Source organism: Psammomys obesus, unplaced genomic scaffold, assembly GCF_907164565.1.
Source record: "Psammomys obesus unplaced genomic scaffold, mPsaObe1.curated_primary_1811, whole genome shotgun sequence".
NCBI lineage: Eukaryota > Metazoa > Chordata > Mammalia > Rodentia > Muridae > Psammomys > Psammomys obesus.
In genome coordinates, this window is record NW_026596051.1 from 14470337 (window position 1) to 14497803 (window position 27467).

General features: G+C 46.0%; 1 protein-coding gene and 1 pseudogene across 4 annotated transcripts in view; both read right to left on the reverse strand.

Moving 5' to 3' along the window:
* Window positions 1–27467, reverse strand: part of Ap1b1 (adaptor related protein complex 1 subunit beta 1) — a 79975-nt gene that overhangs the window by 32509 nt on the left and 19999 nt on the right. For 2 of the 4 annotated variants that reach the window (XM_055624258.1, XM_055624255.1), the window contains exon 1: window positions 14673–14873. The exons of 1 other annotated variant lie outside the window; for it this stretch is intronic. The gene's annotated coding sequence lies outside the window, so the exon portion shown is untranslated. Of the gene's footprint in view, window positions 1–14672; window positions 14874–27467 lie in introns of those variants that run through there. One more of the 4 variants, XM_055624256.1, reaches the window with a different exon arrangement.
* LOC129688973 (40S ribosomal protein S14-like) lies at window positions 24936–27410 on the reverse strand (annotated as a pseudogene).

Here is a 27467-nt window from a genome sequence, read left to right on the forward strand (position 1 = left end):
AAAAAAAAAAAAAAAAGGCAAATTACAAAATCACAAAAAGTGTCATTACATTGATGACAAAGGCAAAATCATTTCTAGAAAATCTAGAACTGAGGCAGACACATGGGGCCCAGCCCCAGGAAGACAAGATGATGGAGAGCTTGAGGCCAGCCTAGGATTACATACAAAGACCTTGTCACAAAACAAACAAAACCCACCAATACAAAGAGCAGAATATAGGATGTATTAGACAGTTTATGAAGTAATAAACATTCATGTCAAGTCATAATAAAAGAGACAAAGAAACTGAAGTTACAACAAAATACTATTGATCAGCTACTGGACTGATGAAGACCCAAAAGTCTGATAAAGTTCCATTTTGGTACAAATGTAGAAAATAATGACTCTTATTTGATGTCAACAAAAGACTAATTTGTCTTATACAACACTTACAGTAGTTTGGCAGTAGCTTTCAAAACTGCAAATTACTCTTTGGCTTAGTAATTGGACTTCCAGAACTTTCTATATAAAAACAAAGTTATTTACTTAGCAACCTTTGTAATAGCAAAATGCTGTGGATACTTTAACTCAGAGATCCACCTGCCTCTGTGTCCTGAGTTCTGCGATTAAAAGAACGCTGCACTATCCCCAGATACACATGTTTTGTTTTGCTTTGAAGTTTTATGTGCATGCCTGCATGTATGTCTGTGCACCTTTTGTATGCCTGGCGCCCGCAGGGGCCAGAGGAGGACATGGGATCCCCTGGAAATGGAGTTACAAATGGTTGTGACCACTTTGTGGGACCTGAGTCCTCTGGAAGAGCAGCCAGATGACTTAACCACCAGGCCATCTCTCCAGTCCAACATGCTTTTAACTTAACTACCCAAGACAGTCAATGAAAAACTAAGATGCAAAGTATAGGAAGTATGCCAGTATCAATACTTTGAATAAATATTAATAAAATTCAAGTATCTTGTAAGTTTGCGAATGCATCCACAAAAAAAAATTATCAGTGGTTCCTTCCAGAAAGGGAACTGGGTGACTGGAAAGGGGTGTGAGATGACTCATTTGCCCTTTGACATAACTTGGAAACGCTGTGCTGTGAGTACCCATTACCTGTTTAAACACAAAGCAGCTTAGGTGGATTTGTGTGTTATCCCAAACACTAGTTCCATCAACGTGCGCATTCTGTAGCCTCAGCTTTAGATGAACTCTCCTGCCCCGCAGAGCTTCCTTTCTCTGGAGCCAGAGGGACACAGGCCTCCCGGCATCACTCACTCCTCTCTCCAACATCTCCGGAGCAGCCTTCATACCTATAATTTGGGCTCTGTTCTGTTTAATGCTGTCAACCCAGTGACTGGCACTGTGCCTGGCACATTCCAGGAGCTCACCAAATACTGGCCGGCTCAATGAATGAAAAGGCAGGTTCCCAAGGAAGCTACAAAACCAAGGACTCACAACAAATCAAACTCTGTGACAAGCACCAGACAGACCAGGAACAGAAGGCTTTGCAGTTAACTTTCAACAAATACAGCAAGGCTGAGCCAAAGCCAGGATGACTGCCAGAAGTCTGGCTCTACTACATACAGCTGTGCGCCTTTGGGAGCAGCTCTGACTCGGGCCTTGTATTTTCCAATCGTCAGGAGCTTCAGACCCCTTTTAAACAAAGCGTGCCAACAGATGAAAGTGGAACTTTGATGACAGAAGAATCGCTGGGGGCTAGACCCCGCCTCCTCCAACTATGCCCTTCACTTCCCTCCTGACCTGGGCCCCCAGGGAGCCCACAGTTCAATGCTCAGTTTGAAAACCAGGTAACAGTCTCCTCCCACATTTCAAATGTTCTGATTTGCTACTCAATGAAGAAGCCATTTCCCCACCAATGGCTGTTCTTCTGGTGTCAAATAAAAACGAAGCAGCGGGTGATCACTGCAAACACCATAAGAGGTTTCTAAGGGTTTGACAAAAGAGGGGAAAAAGTCAGCAAGCAGCCAGGCACAGCCAGTAAACCTTATTGCTTTTTCCATGTATTTAGGGTTTTTGTTTTGTTTTTTACATTTATTTGTCTGTCTTGGGGCAGGGAATGTGTATGCCACAGCTCGAGTGTGGCAGTAAGAGGACAACTTGTGGGAGTTGGTTCTCCCACCGTGTGGATTACAGGAATGAGGCCTGGTGGCAAATGCCTTTACCATCTCACAGGTGTTCCTTGGATTTTTGAGACAAGATGGCCTGTTTGTTGTTGTTTTTTTTTTTTTTTTTTTTTTTTTTTTGTCAACTTGACACATGCCTAGTCATATCTAGGAAGAGGTTATCTTAAGAAAATGCCTTCCTCCGGACTGCCTGTAGGCAAGTCTGTAGGGCACCTTCCTGAATAATGATTGGTGTGGGAGGGCCCACCACACGATGGTAGTCTTGGGTGTAAAAGAAAGCAGGCTGAGCAAGGCAGTAAGCAGTGTTCCTCTGTGGCTTCCATTTCAGTTCCTGCCCTTACTTCCTTTACAATGGACTGTGATGTGGAGCTGTAAACTGAAATAAAATCTTTTCTTCCCAAGCCGCTTCTGGTCATAGTGGCTTTTTTTTTTTTTTTTTGGTTTGTTTGTTTTAATTTATTTATTATGTCTACAGTTTGCCTGTATATTCACCTGCATACCAAAAGAGGGCACCAGGTCACATTATAGATGGTTATGAGCCACTATGTGGTTGCTGGGAATTGAACTCAGGGCCTTTGGAAGAGCAGTCAGTTCTTCTGAGCCATCTCTCCAGCCCTGGTTAGAGTGTTTTATCACAGCAATAGAAAGATAACTAAGACATAGGGCTTCATTATGGAGGGCAGGCTAGCCTCAAACTCATGATCCACTTGCTTCGGTTGAGTGAGAAAATTATAGGTATGTAACACTATGCTGAGTTTATTAAGTCTTTAGTAGGAAGGAAAACCATAACTCTCTGAGGACGAAAAAAAGGCCAGACATTGAGCAGGAGTAGGACTTTCCTCCTTTCAGAGCAGCTTCTTGTCAGAGCCGTCCAACCTCTGCATTGAGAAGTTCTGACGATGGCCTGATGGCACATGCACTAAACACTGGGGGCACTTGGTGAATTAATGAGCTGATCAACAAAACAAAAGGAAAGAGATGAGAACTATTTAAGGAGTTCTGGCTCAGAGGCCAGCACTGTCTCTGAAAGCACGGACATTTAGGCAGGAAGAACTAACCCCTGAAGGTCTAGGCTGGAGCTTCAACTGTTAAATCCTTCCCTGATGACACCTGTTCAGAAATCTGCTATATGAATACATGGATCTCAAAGACAGTGAGGACTAAGTCAGAATGAGTACAGAGGCACATTGCTGTAATTCCAGTCCTCAGAAGGCTGAGGAACAAGGATCATGAGTTCCAGGTCCGCTTGGGTTTCACAGTGAGACCCTGTCTCAGAAGTAAAGAGAAAAGAAAGGGGAAATGCTAAGAAAGCGAAAGAATGAAAAAGAGCTTTCTTCAGCCAGGAGCAAAGCTCAGTTGGTAAAGTGCCTCCCAAGACCTGAGTTCTCCAGAACTCACGTGAAAAGGCTGGTGGCACACACTTGTGACAGGTGAATCCTTGGGGCTTACTAGGCAGTTAAACTAGAATAATTAGTGAATTCCAGACCAGTGAGAGACCATTTCAAAAGTTAACAGCTTAAGCTGACCTCTGGCCTACACAGCACGTGACTGTATACACACAGTCATGCACCAGCACACACGTAGAATCACACACAATGAAGGGGCTGGAGTGTGGCTGCCATTTCTCTTCCCCCTAAGACAGAAAAGTCACCCTTTGGTCATTGCATGAGCTCTGCTCTTTCAGTTCTGTCTTGGGGACAGAGATTGGTTTACCTCACTGATGTCCCCTCTTGCGCTATGCCCTGCCTAACGGTGACCCTTCTCCAAGAGGCTGAGTAGGATTCCAGGTACTTCTCCCCTTCTGACAATCTCTTACTTTTTCTAGTGGTGTTGGTGATAGAACTCAGCATCATACCTACAAAGCAAACAAACGTTCTACCAAGGAGCTATCCACACCCACCACCCAATAGTCTTATAAAAGGAAAAGGCTCCTCACAGGTAAGCACAAATGTTCACTTTAAAGACAGGGAAAACAGGAAAGGCCAACTCAGAGATGAAAAGGTGAGTCATCAGGAGAGAAACGAGACTTTAGACTTTCTCTCTGAGACAGTGTGATCACCAGATTCATAAAGCAGGCTCTTCCAAGTCAGCCCATCAACTATGAAAAAGAATATCCCATGTTCTTTAGGCTTAGCATGAAATGCATAACAAAGACAGTGATTACAGAAGTATGACAAACAGCCACACTCTGTGGGATAGACACCACATAGAGTTTAAATTTAGTCCTCATGGGGTTGGCAAGATGGCTCAGCACCAACACTTGCTACCAAGCTTGATGAACTGAGTTGACTCCCAGGACTCATGCAGGAGAGAATCCTGCAGCTTGTCCTCTGACTGCTACACTTATGGCCCACACAATAAGTTAATGTAATAAAGGCATATCAATTAAAAATTCCATCTTTATAGTATCTGTGAAGATTTTAATAATAGCACAGATTTACAGATAAGGAAAACAGAAGCTAAGATGGCATAAGGCATTTGTTTAGAGCTAGAAATGCTAGTTCCAGAAAGGCTCGACTAGAAAACAGTGGTGCCAACAACCCCTAACCCTGTCGTATGAGGAGGTCACAATGTCCCACTGTCCAGGGAGGCAAAGAGTCCCCTCTGAATAAAGCCCTGGGAGAAACGCACACAGGTCAGGCTAACGGCTACAAACTATGGACTGCCACACATCCCTGCAGAATTCCTCAGGTGTCGAAGAGCAGGTTACTTTAGGGCCCATCTATCAACCTGAAACAGCAGGAACATCAGGTTTGGTAACATGCCTAGTAAAAGCCTGTGTGGGAAAGCCTGCCAAGCTGTGATTCTCTTGGGATTTGGATGAGAACTGATTAATCAAAGCAATCTCTTGAGGCTCATGGTAATTAAAAGCTTCAATATGAAAAGGACTCAAAGGTAGAAAATACCACATGCAAGCAAAAGTCCTTCATCAGCAGTGAGCCTCACGAACCTCATTTCAGAATCAGGTGTCCGTTTCCAACTAATCTCCAACAATAATGTATGGAAAGAGCCGAAAGAGCAGCTGTCAAAAAAGAGCCACATTCCTCTGGATTAAAACAAAACAAAACAAACAAAAAACCCTGCCAGGTAGGTGGTGCATGCCTTTGACCACAGCCCTTAGGCGGCACAGGCAGGCACATCTCTGAGTTCAACGCCAGCCTGGTCTACAGAGAGAGTTCCAGGACAGCCATGGCTACACAGAGAAATACTCTCTGGAAAAAAACAAAAAAATAAAATCTAAACGATAATTAAAAAAATAATAAACCAGCAAGCTGGCCATATAAAACAACAAGCTGGTCATAGTAGTGCATACCTTTGATCCCAGCACTTGGGAGGCAGAGGCAGGTGGATCTCTGTTAGTTCCAGGACAGCCAGAGTGAGAGCCTGTTTCAGAAACTAATAATAATAATTTAAAAAATAAATAAAAATAAACAAATTAGTAAGGACTTCTTTTATGACAATACTTAATTAACATAAAAAGAAAGAAACCAGAGAGCACAGAACAAGGCTTATTATAATCTCTGCTCTCCCACCTATCAAAGGGAACACTTTCTAGAGAACTGTGGGTACCCATTCAGCAGGCACTGCATGGAGTGCCCTCCACTGCAGGCCTGGAACTAGGCCCACACAAGAGTTGTACACAGTAGGCCAAAGACAGGATTGCAGAGGACAGGAGAGTGATCCTGCCCTTCAGAAAATTGTCACAAAGTTCAGAGGGGGTCCTGAGATAGGTGGAGCATTAGGGAAGTCCTCTGAGGTGAAGGGAAGATAAAGCAGATGTGGAAAGATGGGTGACAAGAAGAATGCTCACTCAATACCAGTGTAACAAGGCAGGGACGTGAGAAAAGTAGAGCCACCAATGCTATCTAGAAGAAGGATGGGGTCTGAGTAATTTACAGCCTCTGTCTCATTTCACGGTCACGTAATCCACTTAAAAACAAAGGCCAGGACACCAAAAGAAGAGTACCATATTCATGCCCAATGAAATGCATGTATTAATGAGTCTGTGGCAGGGTGATTATTTTCCTGAATATATAAAAAGCCACCACTGAGCCAAATATGATGACATTTGCGCTTGGGAAGTGGAGCCAAGAGGAATGGAGTTTGAGGTTGGGGCTGGGCTACATATCACAAAACAAGGGACTTGGGAAAAGAGATGAACAAATGAGGTTAGAGAAGGAAGTACAAGGTACCAGGTTCAAGATTCAGTGTGGTGGATTCTGCCAGCAGAAGATGCAGAGGTCTTGTCAAATAATAAGTTGAACTGCCACTAGCCAGCAAAGCCTCCTCCTAGACATTTTCTTCCCTTGCATCCCAGGGACTCACACTCTGCTTTCCTCCAACCCTACTGGCCATGCTTTTTCCTTTCCTTTGTCTCATCTCCTCCTTTCAACAAAAGAGAGCCCTAGGGCTCATGCCCAATACCTCTTCTTCTCTTCTCCAGCTACACTATCTCATCTCTGAAGATCTCATCTGACAACTCACACTTACCAACCCTAGGCCCAACCACTCACTTCAACTCCCAGTTCATACCCAAGCCTCCTAACTGATGATCTCCCTATTTGAAGGTTGAGCAGGGTGCAAACTGCACAAGATCAAAACTGTCCTCAGGCAGCCTTTCTCCCACCCCAAACTGCTTACCCTCCAGTTTTCACCATCCACTTACTACAAACACCATCTCTAACAGGTTCCCAGACTAAAACCTCAATTTCTTGACCACATCTGCTCCCATACCCAGTATCTGGAAACTGAACCCAGGTCCTCTGCAAAAATAAGTACTCTTAACCATTGAGCCACCTCTCCAGCCCAGGTTTCTTTTTTAATCTATAAGTACAACAGACATGTTTCTATAATGTGCAGGGCCTTTGCACCATCTGTCCACTTTGCTAGGAAGGCTTTTGCTCCAGATAGTTTCATGTCTTGAACCTTATTTCTTTTGAGTCTTGGCTCAGACATCACCTTTTTTTTTTTTTTTTTTAAGATTTATTTATTATGTATACAGTGTTCTGTCTGCATGTACACCTCCATGCCAAAAGAGGGCATTAGATCTCATTACAGATGGTTATGAGCCACCATGTGGTTGCTGGGAATTGAACTTAGGACCTCTGGAAGAGCAGCCAGTGCTCTTAACCTCTGAGCCAACTCTCCAGCCCACCTTCTTTTTTTAAAGACAGGATCTCTGTAGTCCTGGCTGTTCTGGAGTGTGCTATATAGAACAGGTTGGCCTTAAACTCAGAGGCCTCTGCCTCCCAAATGCTAGGATTAAAGACACCATGTCCACCTGTTACCTTCTTCTTAAGGCTTTCTCTGACTACTTTTTCTTGAAGCTCTCTCGCTCTCATTCTCTCACACACACATATACAGTGTAGAAATAGAGGTCAGGGGATATCTTGTTGAAATCAGAAATTGGTTCTCTCCTTCTACCATGTAGGGTGCCAGCTGAATCAAAATCAGAGTCTCCAGCATGGGAGCAAGTGCCTTTATCCACTGAGCTATCTCACCAGCCCTACATTAGTTCTTTCATTATTATATTTTTTTAGTCAGGGTCTTAAAATTTCATCTTGGCTGGCCTAGAACTTGCTAGTCAACCAAGCTGGCCTCACAGAGATCCACCTGCCTCTGCCTCCCAAGCACTTGGAGTTCTAGGATCAAAGATATACATCACACCTGTCTTCCCCTATTTTTAGACAAGGTCTTATTTAGCTCAGGCTGACCTAGGACTCACTATGTAGCCTAGAATTCATGATTTTCCTATCTCAGCCTTCCAAGTGCTGGGATTACAGGTTTGCACTATTATAACTGACTGACTGCTTTATCCAAAACAATGCGCCTCTTCAATCAATCTCCAACACTTTCTAGCCCTCTTTCTTATTTTTCTCTTTCAGAGCATTACATAATATACACAGTACTTACAGTGTCTGTTTTTCCTCCTTCACAATGCAGATTTCATGTGAGCTAGAACGCAGATTTGTTCACCACTGTATCCCGCCTCTTTCTTATGTGTCCATCAAGGAAACAGGTGCTTAATACATATTGATAACTGATGTTCAACTCTTCAAGAAATGTCATGTTTTGTAAAACAGTCTCAAACTACTTTGACTATGTTGAAATGGAAAATGCCAGACCACTGAGCTCATTTACAGGTTAAGCATAAACATGATTAGAGAGAAGAAATGGCACAGGGTAGATGTCCAGGTGGCAACATCTCAAATGGGAAAAACAGGCTGACAGAAGAGCCCAGCGGCAAAGCACTTGCCTAGCATGCACAAGGTCCATGGTTCCATCCATCCTCAGAGCCACAAAAATTAATTACTTATAAATACATAATTCTGGTAGTTTGCATCAGAATGGTCCCTACAGGCTTAGATGTTTGAGTGTTTGGTCCCCAGCTGGTGGAACTGTTTGGGAAGGATTAGGAGGTGTGGCCTTGTTAGAAAAGTTGTGTCACTGGAGGTGGACTTTCAAAAACCCACACCATTTCCAGTCACCTCTCTCTGCCTCTGGCTTATAGATCAGATGTGAAAATTTACAACGACTGCCCAAGCCCCATGTCTGCCTGCTGCCATGCTCCCCACCATGGTACAGCCTCTAACCCCCTGGAAACCTGAGTCCCCAGATTAAATGCCTTCTTTTTTAAGTTGCCTTGGTCATGGTGACTCTTCAAAACAACAGAAAAGCAATGTAGGAGAGACAAGTTCAGGCTCCTTCCTTCAGTGAAGCAGGCCATTCAATAGCCTGCTCTCACAGGCTCAACGTGAGGAGATTATAGGAGGTGGGGAACTGTGACATGGGCTGCAATAAGAGCACTGCCAGGCCTCCAAGGCTCTCAGACCACAGGCCCTCAGGGTTTCGATAGATGCTTCCTTCTCATTGTTTATCTATTTGCTAATCCTACCAGGATTATCCTCTCCTGCCCTGTTATGGCTGTTCCAATTTATCCTTCAATCTCAGCTTGGATGACATCACTTCAAAGACACATTTCTTACAGCTACCATCTTAAGAAGGTAATTATCTGCTACTCTCCAGTATTCTTATACATGTGCACACATTCACCCAGCACCTACCATGCACTGGAAGCTGTTTGTGTGCAATGAAGGAAAAAAAGAAATCTCTGCAGACAAGATTAAATAAGACAAAACAACAACAAAAAACAGAGCTGCAGACACTGCCTCCCCCCCCCAAAAAAAAAAAAAAAAAAGCCAGAAAAGGAGGATAGTAAGCACAGAGCCAGGAGAAAGGACGTTGAAATTTAACTAACGGCCACAGAAAGCCTCCTTGAGGTAAGGTTGTATGGGAAATATCAACCAGGCCAAAGGAACAGCTGGGGCTAGACATGGGGCTCAGTAATAGAGCAGGAGCTCAGCAAGCATGAGGTCCTCGGTGCCAAGCCTACTACCACCATGGCAGAAGTGGGAGCCACCTGGTGCTTTTGAGCAATGAGGATGCAGTAAACGGACTGAACACTACACGTCAGGAGAATGGCTTGCCATCACTGTAAGGGCATGTTGGCTTTATTCTGCTGTAGTGGAGTCCTAAGACTATATTTACATACGTGCATCTTTTAAGATGGTACGTGTCCATTTAAAGGGGCTCTGGCTGCTATGGCTTTTGTTTTTCTCACATCTTGTTAGGTTAGGTTTGGTTTGGTTTTTTAGACAGGGTTTCTCTGTGTAGCCCTGGCTGTCCTGGACTCACTCTGTAGAACAGGCTGGCCTCAAACTCACAAAGATCTGCCTTGTAAAAGGAACATTTATTCTCCTGGTTCAATTGTTCTCTCAGAGGCTTACTGCCTCCATCAGCTAACCTAGGCCTAGTGCTGGAAGCTTCTAGCCTCTATACAATCTAACCTAGGCCAAGAATGTTTTTAGCCTCTGAGACTTACTGCTTAATAAGTTCACCCTTTCTTGTTCTTACTGAGCTTTGGGCTGGCTGGTTTACCTCAGCTGTTCTGGCTCAAACTCCTTTCACTTATTGTCAAAATCTCAACAGCAAGCACTTCAACTGTTCAAGATCAAAGAATGAAGACGATGGAAGCAGACTCAATAGCTGGCTACACAAACACTGTCATTCCACCTCGAAGAGCTTTACACCAAAACAATTAGGGTGTGGTTTAAAAGCAAAAGCTGCCAAGTCTACTCCTGTATATAACATAGCTAGTGAAGTACTTACAGCAAACACGCAAGCACTGGTTCTAAAGCTTTTGAGGAAAGAGTCACTGAGACAGCTCAGTGGGTAAAAGTATTTGCTACCAAGCCTGATAACCTGAATTTGAGCCCTGGGTGCCACCCTGATGGTGGCAGAAGAGAACCCACTCCCAAAAGCTGACTTCTGACTCTCACAGGCCACGGCAAGGATGTCCCTGACCCCACACAAAATAAATAAGCATAATTAAAGGCTTTTGGGGGTCTGAGAAGTGGCTCAGTGGATTAAAGACATCTGATGCTCTGGCAAAGGACCCAGGTTCACTTCCCAACACCCACATGGCAGCTCACAACTGTCTGTAACTCCAGCCCCAGGGACCTATCAGTCTCTTCTGAGGCTTCCAAGGGCACCAGGCATACACATCATGCACATACATACATGCAGACAGTCATATACATAAACTAACTTTTAAAAACAAGCTTTTAAGGCCAGATGGTGGTGGCACACACCTTTAAACCCAGCACTCAAGAGGCAGAGGCAGGTGGATCTCTATGAGTTCAAGGCCAGCCTGGCCATCAGAGTGAGTTCCAGGACAGCCAAGGCTACACAGAGAAACCCTGTCTAAAACAAACAAAAAAGCTTTTGAGGACTGGGGATATATCAGTGGTGGTAAAGTTTCCTGGTGTTTTGGATGAGGCTGCCAGGCCCGACAAGCTGAATGTGATCCCTGCAACTGAACCCCCACGGTAGAAGGAGAGAGCCAACATGTGGGAGTTGTTGTTTGCCATCCACAGGTGCCCTGTGGCACACACACACACACACACACACACACACACACACACACACACCCCCCAAAATAGAAGATTGTGAAGTATTATTCCCAATTCTACCACCATCTATCAATTCCATCTATTATCTTAGGATACACTGAGAGGAATAAATTGGAACCTGGGGGATCAGTAACTATGGCATCCTAGCTGATAAGCTCTGGAACTTCTGGAGTCAATCAGCTATACTTCTGCCTTAACTAGAAGGAGACTTCCATCTTTAGAGACCATCCTGTTGGAGGACAGACCAAGGCTGAAGACACAAGGGAACTTCAAAATCTAGAACCACAGCCAAGCCTCTTGGCCCAACTAGCTAATAGGCTCCATCCTGGAATTAGAGGTTTGTAAAACTAAAACAAAACAGGTCAACACATGCAGAATCCAGCTTACTGGTTTGGCAAACATCAGCCTGGACTACTGAAGGTTTACCCTCTCCCTGATCCCCAGAACTCTGGAGGCCCTCAGGCACTCTGCAGACTGGGCAGAGCAATGGCGACTTGAGAGCAGTTAAGCTCCTCTACCAGTCACAGGAGACATACAGTTCAGACAAGTTCTTGCAAAGGCCTAAGAGATCTTCGCTAAGAAGGCAGCCAATTAAACAGACAATCACACTCATTTTGACCACTGCCACGGGACACCAGAGGAGAAGCACAGGACTTGGGTGAAGGGAGAGAGAAGAGCACAAGGAGCAACAGGCGCAGCTTGCAGAAGGGCAGCAGCTGACTATGACTGGGAGGTCAGAGAGCAGAGTGAGAGGATGGAGACCCGTGGGCCAGGTGAAGTGAGAGCCTAGGAGGGCTTCAATGCTGTGCTAAGAGTGAGCTCAGGGAAAGGAGGAACCTCTGGCAGATTTTCAAGAAGGATTTATTTTTTCTTTTTGGTTTTGTTTTTCAAGACAATGTTTCTCTGTGATCCCCTGGATGTCCTGGAATTCATTTTGTAGACTAGGCTGGCTTCAAACTCACAGATCCACTTGCCTCTGCCTTCCAAGTGCCACTACGCCTGACCAAGTACTTTTGGTTTTTATTTTTTAATTTCCCCAACTGTTTGGGTTATATTTTCTCCCTAGAGTATTTTTCCATCTCTATGTAAAGTGATTAAGATTAGGAAAAAGAAAAGAAAAGAAAGAAATATCTTCTGACCTGTGATAATATCAGCAACGTATCTTAGAAAAAAACACCTGTTGAGAAACAGAAATGCCTCCAAAGAACATGTACCCATCGACCACCAGAAACACACTAAGGCATGAAGCCTAACCAGGCCATGCCTGCCTCCTGTTGGCACCTCAGGCTTTGGGGCCAGCCTTGAGGGTTTTTTGGGAAGTGAGCACATAACAAACTGTTCTCAAATACTTTTAGGAAGTGAAGAGAGAAGAACGGGAGTGGTCCTTAGTATTTAAAGATCTAATTGGAGAAGGAAGCAGTACCCTCCCAGGGCAAATAGCCTTTCCCAGACACAGGCCCCAGCGGTACCATGGCTTAGGGTCATCAGCACCAAACTCTACAAGTTATCATCATCTAACACCTACAGACACTGGAGGTGGGTCCACAGTGTTTTCTTATGATTATTTGGAGTCAAGGCATGGCTTTTTATGTAGGCACGGCTGGAACTTCCTATGTAGATCATGTTGGCCTCTTCCTGTTTCAGCTTAATGAGTGCTGGCTGAGGTTCTAGGCATGTACCACACATTTCCCCCAAACCCTTATTTTTCTCAGTGCTAAGCATGGAAGCCTGGGCCTTGCAAATGCTGGGGAATACTCTACCACTTAGCTACAGCTACATATTTTAGAAGGATAGAAACCCAGGTGAATTATCCGGGTCACACTACTAAGGAAGCTGCTAACCTGGGGCTGGAGCCAGGAGCCAACTGGCAGGGAGTCAGAGTGCTCTTTCCACTGGACCTCTGAGCCCTTCAAGCTATCTAGTGTGAAGCTTCCAGTCAGCCCACATTCATCAGATGATCCCCACACAGACTCTGAAGGTCTGATTCTATCGGATTAGCAACAGCTTCTTGACAGTTCCTGGGAGGCAAGAAAAGCAGTGGGCTCACTTTAGGACAGAATGCCAGAGCTCTGAGCTCTATGTTCCTACAAGTTGCTTTAAAACAATTATCCCCTGGAAGCATAGGGATAAGGTGACACTATTAAGTTTCTGTGAATTCAATGGAACTAGAGAAACAGATCGCAGCGCTCATAATGAATAAATAGAGGGACAGATAAAAGAGCTGGCTGTAGTGGCTCAGGTCTGTATCAATCACAGAACTTGGGACACTGAGGCAGGAGGACTACTAGGAACTCAAGACACAATGAGATCCTGGCCAGCCTGGGCTAGAGTGAGACTGGCTTTTTTAAAAAAGGGGGAAGCAATGACTGTAACACTTTTACTTACTGCTTCTTTCAAAAGCACAAAGAACCTCCACAGGCTCATTATACTTCATTGTACTCCAGAGGAAGCAGCAAGGTACCAAGGCTTTTTGTGTTGCTGTCAGGGAAACTAAGGCATAACCGGGGCAAGAACATGTCTACACAGGAAAGGAACCTCACCCTCCATCCACAAATCACCTTCCCATCTCCCAGGCAGACTACTCATCCCACGAACCATGACACAGCCAAAGCGCCATTGTCTTTAGATATGTTCTTCTAGAACCTAGGACCAAAAAAAAAAAAAAAAACCTAAGGGGTCCTGTCGTTCCCTCTCTTTACTGCAAAAGGAATGGTCCTCAAACATGATGAAGACAGTGTCTGGATATTAGTGCCTTATAATTCCCAACAGTCAGGAAAACCTTCAGACTCTTGCCCAGAAAGTCAAAACACTGACAGCAACAGCCTGCGGCAGAACAGCCTCCTAATGACGATCAGACCAGACCAGAGGCTGCATCCTGACACCAATCCAAACAACATAATGGTGACAGTATATCAAATCTCTTCTAGACCCCGAACCCGCTCCAGGTTTCTTTGTCTCCTTGCTTTGATGGTCCCTGGAAACCTGCATAGGAAGCCTGGTTTTGCCTCTACTACTCGAATGACCTTCCATGTGTGATTGAACCTCCGGTGCCTCCGTGTCCTCGTGAGTAAAAGGAGTGAAGCAATAGTAGCCACCTTACAGGGGCTGCTGTGAGCTCAGTACACAAACTGCTTAGCAAAGGGCTTCGAAGTCAATAGGGGCTGGATAATCAGTGACAGACATTCCTGTTGTGTTACCACTAGTACAAGTGTCCCCATTCTGTCAACTTGTCCCTGAGGACCCAAAGGACGAGGGGCGGGAGGCATAAGGCCATTTCTAGATTTCTGCCCCATTTGGGGAGCGGTGGCCGAGAGATAAGGCCCTGAACGAGGAGGCCTCAGGTTGGCCATGGAGTGGGAAGGGGGAAGCACAGCGCAAGAAGGGCCTAAGTCCACGACTCTCTCCAGCCGGCCTCTCCAAAGGGGACTGCGGACCTGAGATGACAGGTTGACGCCGGGCCGCCACGCCAGAGTGAATGAATGAGCGCGCAGCCCTTTCACCTTCGCCCGCACGCGGCTCGCACCCCTCCAGCGTAGCGTCCTCTCCATGACCTCTGACCTCGCAGACCCCTCACCTCGGACCCCTTCAGTTCTTCTCCTGTCTCGCCGGACTGCCTTTTTCCTCACCCGCAAGTCCAAACGGCGCCGGGTGCCACGGCGCGGCTCGCTTCAGGAGCAAAATATCCGCAGCTTCGGCCTCCCTCTCCGCCGGTGCGTCGCTGCACCCGGCCGCTCCGAGCCCCACGGCTGTCACCTGCCGAGCGGAAGTGAGCTGCCCGAGCGCGGAACTTCCGGTGGACGCACACCCCGGGGGCGGGGTCAAGGGTGTAACCCGGGAGGGCGGGGCCGGGGAGCTGTAGGGCGGGGCTTGTGCGCGAGGGGCGGGGCCTCGGCTGGGCGGGCCTGTGTGAGAAGGGAGGGGCCTGGGCGGCCCGCGGGGCTGTGTCGCTCTGTGCAGTCCTGGCTTAGTCTTCCTCGCCGGGCTTCCTCAGGTACCGTGGAGTCGAAAGGGTCTTGGAAGACTTTAAAGTCCATCTCTTTCTGAGTTACAGATAGGGAGACTGAGGCCCAGATCATCAGCCTGGTAAATGGGAACGCCAAAACCGGAGCCGTAAATCTGATGCGCCGCCAGACTGTGCTTGCCTGCTAGGCTGAAGCTAGGCTTTTACTTTAGTCCTTGGAGAATTCATTGTTCTAGGAGGAAAACATGAGCTACTCCCTAGACTTTTCATCCAAGGGGTACTTCGGAGTGAGCTATGGCCTATAATGTGTCGCTTTGGCCAGGGCCTCAATTGCTACAGCCATTTCATTCCTGACTTTGGTCCTATTAATTTTCTCTTTCTCATAGGTAACTTGTATTTATCTCCTTAACACATTATAAAACCTGTATTCTAACATTTTTATTAAACTAACAATATCTGCATTGCAGAGAAAAAGAAATATGTTAGTAACAACGGAATTGCTGTCACCTTGGCTGACCTGGAACTCTCTGAGAAAACCAAGGAAAGATCCAGCCTGCCTCTGTCTTCCAGCACTGGGATTAATGGTGTGCGCGCGACCACACCCGGCCATTTTTACATTCTTTAAAGCTTTGTAATAACTGTAGAGTTACAGCAAATTGTAAAAAAAAAAAAAAAAAAAAAAAAAAAAAAGGCAAAATAGACTCCCATATGCTAGGCTGGAGAGATGGCTCAGCAGGTAAGAACACTGGCTGCTCTGCCAGATGGCCTGGGTTTGATTCCCAGCACCCGTATCGCAGCTCACAGCCTCTGTAACTCCAGTCCCAGAGGGTCTAAATGCTCTTCTGACCCCCACGGGCACCATGCATGCACATGGTACACATACATATGAACATAACATAAAAATAAATAAATAAGTAAATCTTGCCAGGCAGTGGTGGCACACACCTTTAATCCCAGCTGGATCCCTGAGTTCCAGGCCAGCCTGGTCTACATAGAAAGTTCCAGGCCAGTCAAACATTACAAAGTTAGACCCTGTCTCAAAAAACAAAACAACAAACAAATCATGTACCCTTCACCCAGCTTCCCTCAATGGTGACATTTTATATATGTGTGTAAGATAACTTTAACACCAGGAAATTGTCATTGGTAAAATATCTTTGATAGAGTACCTTGGTTTTAAAAACAGGATTTGTCTAAGATTACAGCGGACCTTGCTCAGCCCAGAGAAGAGATGTTGAAGAGACAGCCTGTTTCCCAAGATTCTGTGTGTCACTTGAAGCAGACAGTTCCTGGAAAGAGACCACAGACCTGCACACAGCTGCCACAATCGCACCAACTTTCTCCTCCAACACCTCCCGCCATCCCTGGAAAGGGTCTCAGCTCTGGAGGGAGACCCTGCCCCTCACTGCTGTGCACTAATAAACATGGTCTCATCTGGCAAAAGCAGCCTCCCTTTTGTCTCCTTATGCTATATCCAAAATCTAATAATCTTTACCTCAGTCACAGAATTTATTCCATTTTTAAATCCCTTTTTTTTTTTTTAACTAAAAGGGGAAAAAACCTTTTTTGCTTCAGCAATATAAATTTATTTTCTCACAGTTCTGCTGGCTAGAAATCTACACATCTAGGAAAAAGATGTATATGAACATATCATGCTGCCCGCTCAGCTGTCTGGAGGAACATTTCTCATGGGAAATGTTGGCAGTTGTCAATTATATAGAAAACAAATTTTCACTGGGAATGTGAAATATAAAGAGAAAAATTATTCAACAACAATTTTTTTCAGACGCTGTAAGAGCACCCCGCTGGAAGAGTTCATGTTTGAGTGACAAATATTAAAGGCAGAGTTTAAAAGATCCAAGGAATGTGGGTGTGGTGCGGCCCACCCGTAATCCTGGCAATTTGGCAGGCAGAGGCCGGAGGGTCAGCTACAAACCAGCCTGGATCACATAAGGGCACTTGGTCTCAAAACCAAAGTTTCCAAGGAGACAGCGGTCATAGGCCTCCTAAGGAATGGCCTCCAGGGCTAGGCAAACATTTTCTGAATGAGAATGTGGTTTCTTGGTAGACTGAGATGGTGGGCAAGGGGACTCCAAGGAGGAAAAACGTTACAGAGGGGGGAAGCTTGCAAGGGAAGTCCTGCGAAAGGGGTCTGGCTAGGCATCGGGAGGTCCTCGCTGAGTGAGTGTAATCAGACGATGAGGCAAAGGCCTGCACTTTAACTAGCCATGTCCCCAGCCCCCAGCATAACAGCTATTTATGTGGCATCTACGCCGGGTCACATTTTACGTACACCAGTGAACAGTGTCTTAGAGTACACAGGAGGATACATGTATGCAAATATCATATTTCAGTATGGAGACCTTGGGCCTCCAGGGATTTTGGGTCCTACTATCAAAATTCCCGGAAGACAGCAAGATAGACTTAATTCGGACAAATTAAACAGTGTTCTTTGCTTCTATGTCCACTAGAGGGTCCACAAGTTCCATTAGCTGCCAGCCCTTCCTCCAAATGTAATCTTGGCACAGGCCCTGCAAAAACTCTTCTAGTCCAAGTTTCTAGACTTTTCTTCCTTTATGGTTATGAGCTCTCGATCCCCATATCTGCTTGCTGCTCCTTGTTGCTTTCAGTCCTTTAAATCCCCACAAGCGGCCACGAAGTGACGGCTATGTTCACAGCCCCAGTGACAGCACGGCAGAAGGTGGGCAACTTCATGTCCTTCTCTCCCTCACTGTGTGGGACAGGGCTGGCGGAGCAGAGGGGCCTGGAGGCTTCCGGGCCCCCAACCTCCCCCACTCTCTCCCCACTGCCAATGCCATCACTACATCATTATTGGTGTTCACAGTAGCAAAATTCTGCCCAGTTCTCCAAGCTCTGCTGCCACAAGCGGCCTTTCAGAGTTCTCTGCTTGCTCCAAACTGGCTGGGCCAGTCTCCATAATTGAAAAGGCCCAGGCTAGTTCTGGGAACATAGAGCTCAATGGAAGAGCGCTTGCCTAGCTTGCTCAAAACCCTTATTTCAATCCCCAGTAGTTGGACATCTGTCCTCAACCAAGAAATTGGAGCACTGTATCTCTTTGCAAGATTGCTAATAGAGATACAGAGATTAAGTCTCAGCATGTATGTAAAATGCCTGTTATCTTGATGCTTCTGTTAAATGGGGTCTGCGGTTTGCATCAATTAGCTCAGCCACTTGCTGTGTCCATGAGCACATAATTTGATCTCTTTGAGCCTCAACGTCCTATCTGAAAAATGGGCCTAAAACCCTGTTTTATAAAGACCTTAAGAAAATCTAGATATTTTTTTAGATAGGTAAAGTTCTTAAGACACAGCTAGCAGTACTAAGAGTAGTGGCTGCAGTTTCTAAAGGTGTGAATGGTACACAGCTACATTTTCAGAAGGCAGACGAAACCAGTCTGCACTACATATAGGACTCAAGTCCAGCCTGAGCTATTTAGGAGGACCCTGTGTCTCAAAAACTGCAAAGAACCTCTCTACCATGTGTAAGGCCTTGGACTCAATCTCCAGAAAACAACAACAACAAAACTAAAGCAGGCACAAAGAGCAGAGCAATGAGCTCTGACACCATAGAAATCACTCCTGCTCCATACTGGAGCTCTTGCCCATCACTGTGCAGCCCTTACTTGTATCCACCTACCTGCAGAGCCAGGCTTTCCCATTTCAACCTGAAATGATGTGCTCACTGACCACCAGCGCCCATTGCCTTCTCTCTTCAGTCCCTGGGAGCCGTTATTCTAGTTTTCCTTCTCCTTGCATTTGGCCATTCCAGGCATATCAGATAAAGCTAACCCAGTGTGCCAGCAAGTTGTATGTCAACTTGACATGATCTGGAGTCGTCTGAGAGGAGGGAACCTTAGTTGAGAAGATGCCGCCGTAAGATGGGGCTGTAGGCAAGCCTGCAGGGCATTTTCTTAACTAGTGGTTGTGGGCTGGTGGTTCTGGATGCTATAGGAAAGCAAGCCAGCAAGCCACTCCTTCTTAGCCTCAGCTCCTGCCTCTAGGTTCCTGCCTCATTTGAATTCCTGACTTGGCTTCCCTCAGTGGACATTAAGCCAAATACACCCCGTCCTCGCTAAGTTGCTTTGGGTCATAGTGTTTCATCTCAGACAGGGTAACCTGAGTAAGACATCCAATAATAGCTGTCCTTTTATATCTATGTGATTTTTCTTACCACAAATAATATTTTCAAAGTCCATACAAGATGTAGCCTGTGTCAGATTCTTTTTTGTTCTGCAGTGCTGTGATGGAACCCAGGGCCCTGGGTAACCTGGGTAAACACTCGACCTCCAAGCTAACTCCCAGACCTCTTGTGAGTGAGTGAGTGAGTGTGTGCACGCACACAGGTTTATATAGAAGACAGAGGAGTCACTTCTCTCCTTTGTTATGCGCATCCCAAGGGACCAAATCCAAACTGCAGGCTTGACGGCAAGCAACCTCTATCTGTTGAGCCATCCCACCAACCCAGGCCTTCTTTTTACAGCTGGATAATATTCACATATATATTATTTATTATCATTTATTTAGTTCATCTTTATCATTATTTACCTCAGGTGTCGCAATTGTAGAGGTCTTTTAGGTCGGCTTCTTCCAATAAACTCCTAATATTATTTGTTTGTTCATCTATTTGTTTATTGAGATCAGGTTTCTCTGTGTAGCCCTGGCTGGCCTGGAACTCACTTTGTAGACCAGGCTGGCCTTGAACTCACTGAGATCTGACTGCCTCTGCCTCCTGAGGACTGAAATTAATAAACATGTACACACCACCACCCCACAACTCCCCGACCCTGGCACAACATTATTTACTTTTGAGACAGTCTGGCTGTGTAGCCCAGGATAGCCTCAAACTGAATTCTCCCAAGCACTGGAATTGCAAGTGTGCATTGCCAAGTCGAGCAAGTTTTAGTTATTTATTTAGTGGTGCTCAAAACACTGTAGGTGACTCAAGATGCCCTTGTCTCGTGCTCTAGCCGAGGCTAGTCTCGTACATCCCTGCTCACTATCATCATCAGTCAGCTTTCCAAATGTCTTTCATTGAGCATGGTGGTAGAAATCCAGGCTGAGTGCTAGGTGTGTTCATTGCTATGAGGTCCTCTAGAACTTCCCGGTGGTCCCAGGTAAACCTATAAAATGTCAAGTCATCTGATCCTATCCTATGAGATCACAACTGAGGGCAAGCCCCCTCCCTCCAAACCACTTAAAAATGAAGTTGTTGTCTTCCGTTGACAGCGTTTCCATGGCAGTGGCCCTAGCCTTGCAACGGACATTTTTAGCGCCCAGAAGATGGAAGCAATGGTTTGGAGCAGGTCCTCTCAGTCAGGGGGAACGAACAGGACACACTCCACTTTGTTTGCATGCCAGGTGCTCCTTGTTACCTTTAACCTTCAGGAAAAGCCTAATGGGACTGGAAGGCCAAGGAGGCTCAGCCTGGGAGCCCCCGGGTCTACTTCAGAGCTCACTCATAATGTCATATCCTTTGAAGGCTGTTAAACTCCTCTGAGCCCCTTCGTTGGAAAGTGCAAAGCCGAGTACCTCTCCCATGGGGTTTAAAGAGTTAGCGACCTCATAGCAAATCTATATTTGTTTTCTATTGCTGGCTAACAAATTGCCACCTATTTAGCAGCTTCGAACAACATCTGTTCATTAGTTCACAGTTCTGGAGGCGGATGTTCAACACAGCCTATGTTCTTTACTGGAATCTGGCTTGGGCTGGAGGCAAGGTGTCTGTTCCCAGCTCCTTTCCAGGCTCATCAGTTGTGGTATAATCCATTTTCTTTTGGTCGAAAGCCCGAGGTTGCCACTGTCTCCAGTTGTCAGTAGAAGATTAGTCTGAGGCTGTGCCCAGGGCCTACCCCGTGGCCTTTCTGTTCAACAATGGAGACCATACCTTCACATCAAACCCCAATTCTCTCACTTCTGCTATCAACTGGACAAAAATCTCTGCTTTTAGAAGGCTCCTATAAAATAGCCTTGGGTCCCCCTCGACAATCTATTGTGTTCATGTGTGTGGGTGTGTCTATGTGTGCCTGTGTCTATGTGTGTTTGTGTGTCTGTGTCTATGTGTGTCTGCACGTACATGTTCTTGTGGGTATGTGCACATGTAAGGGCGGGTGTCCACATGCATGTATTCTTTTGTTGTTGTTTTCTTTGAAACAGAGTCTTACTATATAACATCTCTGGCTCCGTAGACCAGACTGGCCTCCAGCTCACAGAGATCTACCTGCTTCTCCACCTCCTCTGTCCTGGGATTAAAGGGTGTATCACCAGTCCTGGGGCACACGTGTTCTCGTGCATGTGACAGCCAGAGGTCAACATCAGGTGTCTTACTCCCTGACTCTCCACCTTTTATTTATTTTTGTTTGTCTGTTTGTTTGTTTTGAGAAAGGGTCTCTTACTGAACCTGGAGCTAGCTGACTGACAAAGCTGACGAGCCAACGAGTTCAAGAGATCTGCTTATCTCTGCCCTACAGTACAGGGTGGGGTGGGAGATGGCTATAGAAATGGGCTTTGAACTCTGGCTTTTACGTAGGGACTGGAGATCCTAATTCAGGTCCTAATTCTTGGGAAGCAGGCACTCTGCCAACTGACCTATCTCCACAACCTAGCAATTTATCTTTTTAGAGTTGGGTATAGTGGTGCCTGCATTTAATCCCAGAACTCAGGAAGCAGAGGCAAACTGATTTCAGTGAATTCAAGGACAAACATCCTGGTTTATATAGAGAGCTCCAGGATAGCCACGACTACACAGGGAGACTGTGTCTCAGAAAAAGCAACAAACAAAAAAAGTCCACTGAGCCATATAATATTTTATATATTTATATATTATATAATAATAATAATTCTCACTTATGAGAATTATTCTAGCCCAAGGCTCCAGCCACATTCAAAGGGTAGAGAAATAGACGGTGTGTGTGTGGGTGCGTGTGTCCTTCAAGAACCTAATGATGAGGAGACGGCTCGGAGGGTAAGATTGCCTGTGTCGCTCGCCTGACTACTTGAGTTTAATCACCAGAACCCGCAGAGAAGCAGATGTGCTGATGCACGATGCCATCCTACGGCCAAGTGTACTTGAGCAGTTCTAAACTCACGTGTATGGCTCAGCCTCAGAAATAAGACAGGCCGGTCTCAGCCAAGTGGAAGGCAAGAATGACTTGCCACTCAGAACTTGCCCTTTGACCTCCACATGCACTCCATGGTTCTCCTCCAGCCCCACACACTCAACTAAACAAAAAAGCATGGACTAGAGAGATAGCTCGGTGGCTAAGAGCATTTACTGCTCTTCCAGGGGACCAGAATTCAATTTCTACCACCCACATGACATGGCTCGCAGCTTCCTATAACTCCAGCTCCAGAGGATCCTACGCTTCTGGCCTCTGCAAGCACCAGCATTCACACACACACAAACACACACACACACACACACACACACACACACACACACACCACTAAGAAAAAAAAGAAAAGAAACCTTTAAAACTTTTGAGTGCTTTAAATAAAAGAAATTAACAAAAGTCATGATCTCCTCCCTCGAAAACAAACCAAAAACAAAACCCCAAACAAACAAACAGACCCCCACAATTCTGGCATTTACAGACTTCTGAAGACCGGATCAGGAACCGGCCTGGCAGGATATCTCAGCAGCTCCCTCCAGAGCCTTGAAGGGTCGGGGACAACCTTCATCGACACTGTTAACTAGCAAGCACCTATGACGAAGCAGGTTACATTTACCAGGCCGGGTTTCTTGTATAGCTATATTTTTTATTTTCATACTTTAAAATACTTATTTGTTTTATGTGCATGGGTATTTTGCCTGCATGTGTGTCTGTGTGTCACTTGCATGCATTGTCCTGGGAAGCCAAAATCTTGGGGCACTGGAGTTACTGTGGTTATTAGCCTCCATATGGGTCCTGAGAATCAAACCCAGGTCCTCTGGAAGAGCAGGCAATGCTCTTATCGTCTGAGTCATCCCCCTAGCCCCCTTCTGTGTATGTTTTTTTTTTTGTTTTGTTTTGTTTTGTTTTTTTACGTGAATCTACCCGTATGGTTCTCCTTACATTTGCTCGTTTGTTTTTATACTGCTGGGATTGAACCGAGGACCTTGAACACTGTAGTCAAGCACCGTACCACTGCGCCACACCTCCAGGCCCTGGAGTAGAGGTTATTCTGGAATTTTACTAAGTGCACATTCAATTTATTAATTGAAATTTTTTCAAATTACCACCAGATAGCTTTTTGAAATGATTTTTCTTTATTTTATGTGCATTAATGTTTTGCCTCTATGTATAACACTCTGTGTAAGAGTGTTAAATGCCCTGGAAGTGGAGTTACCGACAGTTGTGAGCTGCCATGTGGGTGCTGGGAATTGAACCTCAGTCCTCTGGAAAAGCAGCCAATGTTCTTAACTGCTGAGCCATCTATCCAGCCCCATTTCGATTGCTGTGATAAAGATCATGACTGAAATCGACTTGGAGAGAAAAGGGTTTATTTCAACTTACAGCTTACAGTCCACTGTGAAGGAAATCAGAGCAGGTCTTCAAGTCAAGAACCTGGAGGCAGGAACTGAAGCAGAGACCACAGAGAAATGCTGCTTCCTGACTCACTCGGCCTGCTTCCTTATACCCCAGGACTATCTGCCCAGGGGTGGCACTACCTACAGTTAGCTGGGCCCTTGCACATCAATCATCAATCAAGACAATGCCAGAGACTTGCCTGCAAGCCAGTGTAGTAAACACACACACACACACACACACACACACACACACACACACACACACTCTCTCTCTCTCTCTCTCTCTCTCTCTCTCTTTCTCTCTCTTTTCCAGACAGGGTTTCTCTGTGTAGCCTTGACTGTCCTGGACTTGCTGGAACTCACAGAGATCCGCCTGCCTCTGCCTTCCCGAATGCTGGGATTATAGGCGTGTGCCATCATGCCCAGCTGGAGACATTTCTCAACTGAGGTTTCCTTTTCCCAGATGACTCTAGCTTGTCACATTTGTTTAAAAAAAAAAAAAAAAAAAAAGCCCTAAGTGTTAGCCTGTCTCAAAACAAACAAAACAAAAAACAAACAAACAAACAAAAAATTAAGTGGCACAGCCAGGATTTACATTCCTACATGCCTCAGGTACATGCATGGATTATCTGTCCATGGGCTCAACCACCCACGCATGAAGAATGCATATCAGAACAAAAATGAGTCTGTATGAAACACACATGAACTCTTCTCCATTCATTACTCCCTTAACAATGTAGCCTAACCACGATTTCCATACATTTACATTGTATTCCTTATCATAAGTCATACAGAGCTCAAAGCATGGAAGGGCTGGGTGACTGCAGCTCAGTGGGAGAACCCTTGCCCAGCTTATCTGACGCCCAGGGTTCAATCCGCAGAACTGCAAATATGAAAAAAAACAATAGGGCTGGCAAGATGGGTCAGTGGGTAAAGCCTTGTTGCCTTGCCTGACAACCCAAGTTCAAGCTTGGAATTCTACATGACAGACTACCTGGAGCTAACAATTAGGCTACACTGGAATTCTACTTCCTCCGAAGCACAGGGTTTCAGACTTGTCACCATGCCCAGGTTGGTTTTGTTTTGTTTTTTATGTGTATCCTGGGGATCCGATCCAGTCCTTACCACTTGCACAGCAGGTGCTTTGGGAACTGAGCCATCTCCGCAGCCTCCCTTTTCTGCTTCCAGTGGACTTCTGTTTGTTTAGTTTTAGTTTTTTTGAGACAGGGTCTCTGTATATGGCCCTGGTTTACCTGGAACTTGCTACCTAGACGAGATTGGTTTATTGTTTGTTTTGTTTTAGCTTACACAAAGCAATTTATTAACAGAAAATAACTTGAGAAGTCTTGTTCACAGATGGAAATCACAACCACCTCCCTTCCTTCGAGTGCTGTCAGAGGGGATGGGGTGACATCCTCAATCTGCCCTATCTCCATCCCTGAGCAAGCAAAAGCTCTGAGGGCTGACTGGGCTCCAGGGCCAGGGGTCTCTGTCCTGTTTCCTCCTGTGTCATGGAGTTTGATGTGCAGGGCAGTGATGCCCAGCTCCTTGCACCTCTGGCCCACATCCTGGGCAGCCAACATGGCTGCAAATGGAGAGGACTCATCTCAGTAGGCCTTTACCTCCATCCCACCAGTCACTCAGCAGCTGGTTTCCCTGTCAGAAAGATCGGTAACATGGACATAGGGATCAGTGAAGGATGAAATGATATAGCAGACATAAAATACATCCTCTCCTTCAGCACTGGGGGTCCAAAACTGATGACTTGTTCTTCCTTCTTTTCCTTCCCCTTTTGAGGTGCCACTTCTGAAAGTTGTCTCCAGACTCCTCCACCGGAACGAGAGAGACTGAAGGAGCAGGCCCCAGACTGTTCTTGAATCCACTGCAATCAGCCTGACTTTGCCTCCCAAGTGCTAAAGTTGCAGATGTCAGCACCAGATGGCATCCCTGGTAGACTGTTTTGTTTTGTTTTTCTATGGTATAAGATTTATTGTAGAAGGGAGGAGGAGGAGGAGATAGAGAGAAAGGGATAAAGGGGAAGGGGGAACTCCTGGGAGACACAGAGAGAGGGAAGCCCAGAAGTGGCAAAGAGGATGAGAGAATTTCTGTTTGTTTTTCGAGACAGGGTTTCTCTGTTTAGCCTTGGTTGTCCTGAACTCGCTTTGTACACCAGGCTGGCCTTGAACTCACAGAGTTCTGCCTGCCTCTGCCTCCCCAAGTGCTGGGATTACAGGCCTGTGCCATCACGCCCAGCTTGGACGAGCGATCTTGCCCAAGCAGGTGCCAACTACAAAAAAGCTACAGCAAGTACGCTGGTTCTTTGTTTCTTTATACATTATTCAGCCTGCATGTGAGACAGCAGGCCAGAAGAGGGCACCAGATCTCACTGAGCCACTTGTGGTTGCTGGAAATTGAACTCAGGACCTTTGGAAGAACAGCCAGTGCACTTAACCTGAGCCATCTCTCCAGCCTCCCCCCCCCCCTCACTTTTTATTCAAGACAGGGGTTCTCTGTGTAGCTTTGGCTGTCCTGGACCTGCTTTGTAGACCAGGCTGGCCTTGAATTCACAGAGATCCATTTGCCTCTACCTCCCCAAGTGCTGGGATTACTGGCCTGTGCCATGGCACTGGGCTAGGTATGCTGATTCTTGGGCCAAACAAAATGAAAGGGAGCTAGGTATGGAGGTACATACCCATTATCCTGGCATTTAGGAGGTAGAAACAGGAGGGTGAGGGGTTCAGGGTTACAGTGTGCTCAAGTCTAGCCTGAGGGAAGGGAGACCTCTTTAAGATAAACATGAAAAGCCTCTAACCCTACATAAAGCCCCTAGTTGAGTACACACATACATTCAGCTCCAGCTAATGGGGAGTGTTGGGGATTGGTCTGATGCCTGTTTTGATGCTAACTACTGGCCCTCAAGATCTGCTTACTGCCTGGATAAACCAATCCTTGTTGTGTAAAGATGCCTAAGACATTATACCTGATTGGCTGATTGAAGGCCTAAAACCTGGGTGGGGCAGAATGGGTTAGGTGTGACTAGGGTTCCCCGGCTCTGGGTTCAAGAGAATCTCAGAAAAAAGATGGACAGAAAGAGAGCAGGAAGGAGGATGCCATGATGGGTTAGTGTGGGAAAGAAACCATGTGGGGCAGGAGGAAGGGTTCCGAGGATGGCATAGATGGAAAAAACATCAACTATAAGCAGGTGTTCATAAGATTATGGTTGGAAGGTAGCTAAGGCAGATTGCACCAGATGGGGGCTGGGAGGTAGATGGTGAGGTTATAGAGACAGCATAGGTGAAATATCTGCCCAGCCAAGGTAAATAAGGCAACTATAAAATCTAACAGATGTCTGTGCCTTATTATTTATGACACTGGGTTAAATAATGCCGCCATGATAATCACAGGACAAATAATAAATAACATTATATAGCCCAACACTCACCATTTAAATTTACAACAGGGGAGGTTGAGTCAGGTGGATAGCTCTTAAGGCCAGTCTCACCTAAGGAGGACCCCATTTTCTCTCACGAAAATGTCAGATGTTCCCCCCATATAGGGGCTTTGGTAAGTGGAAATCCTGGAACTGGTGTGTCCTGGAACAACACGTGACAAGGCTGCCTGTGTGTGCTAGCCTTCCACCCCGCCAGTTCGGGGCCATCGCTCCCCTAAAGCAGGTCTGGCTCTGTGAGTCTTGCTTGAGCAGTTGCTTCCAGTTGGCCCAGCCACACAGTGAGCGAAGAGCTCACCTAGCTGAGCCAAGAGCATCCGCAGGGGAGGCGCTCTAGAGCGCTGCCCCATCTGGCCACTAGGGGGCTCTAAAGTCATGTCTAGGATGGCAGTCTGTCCCTAAGGGTGCAAAATAAAACAAAGACGGCCACAGGG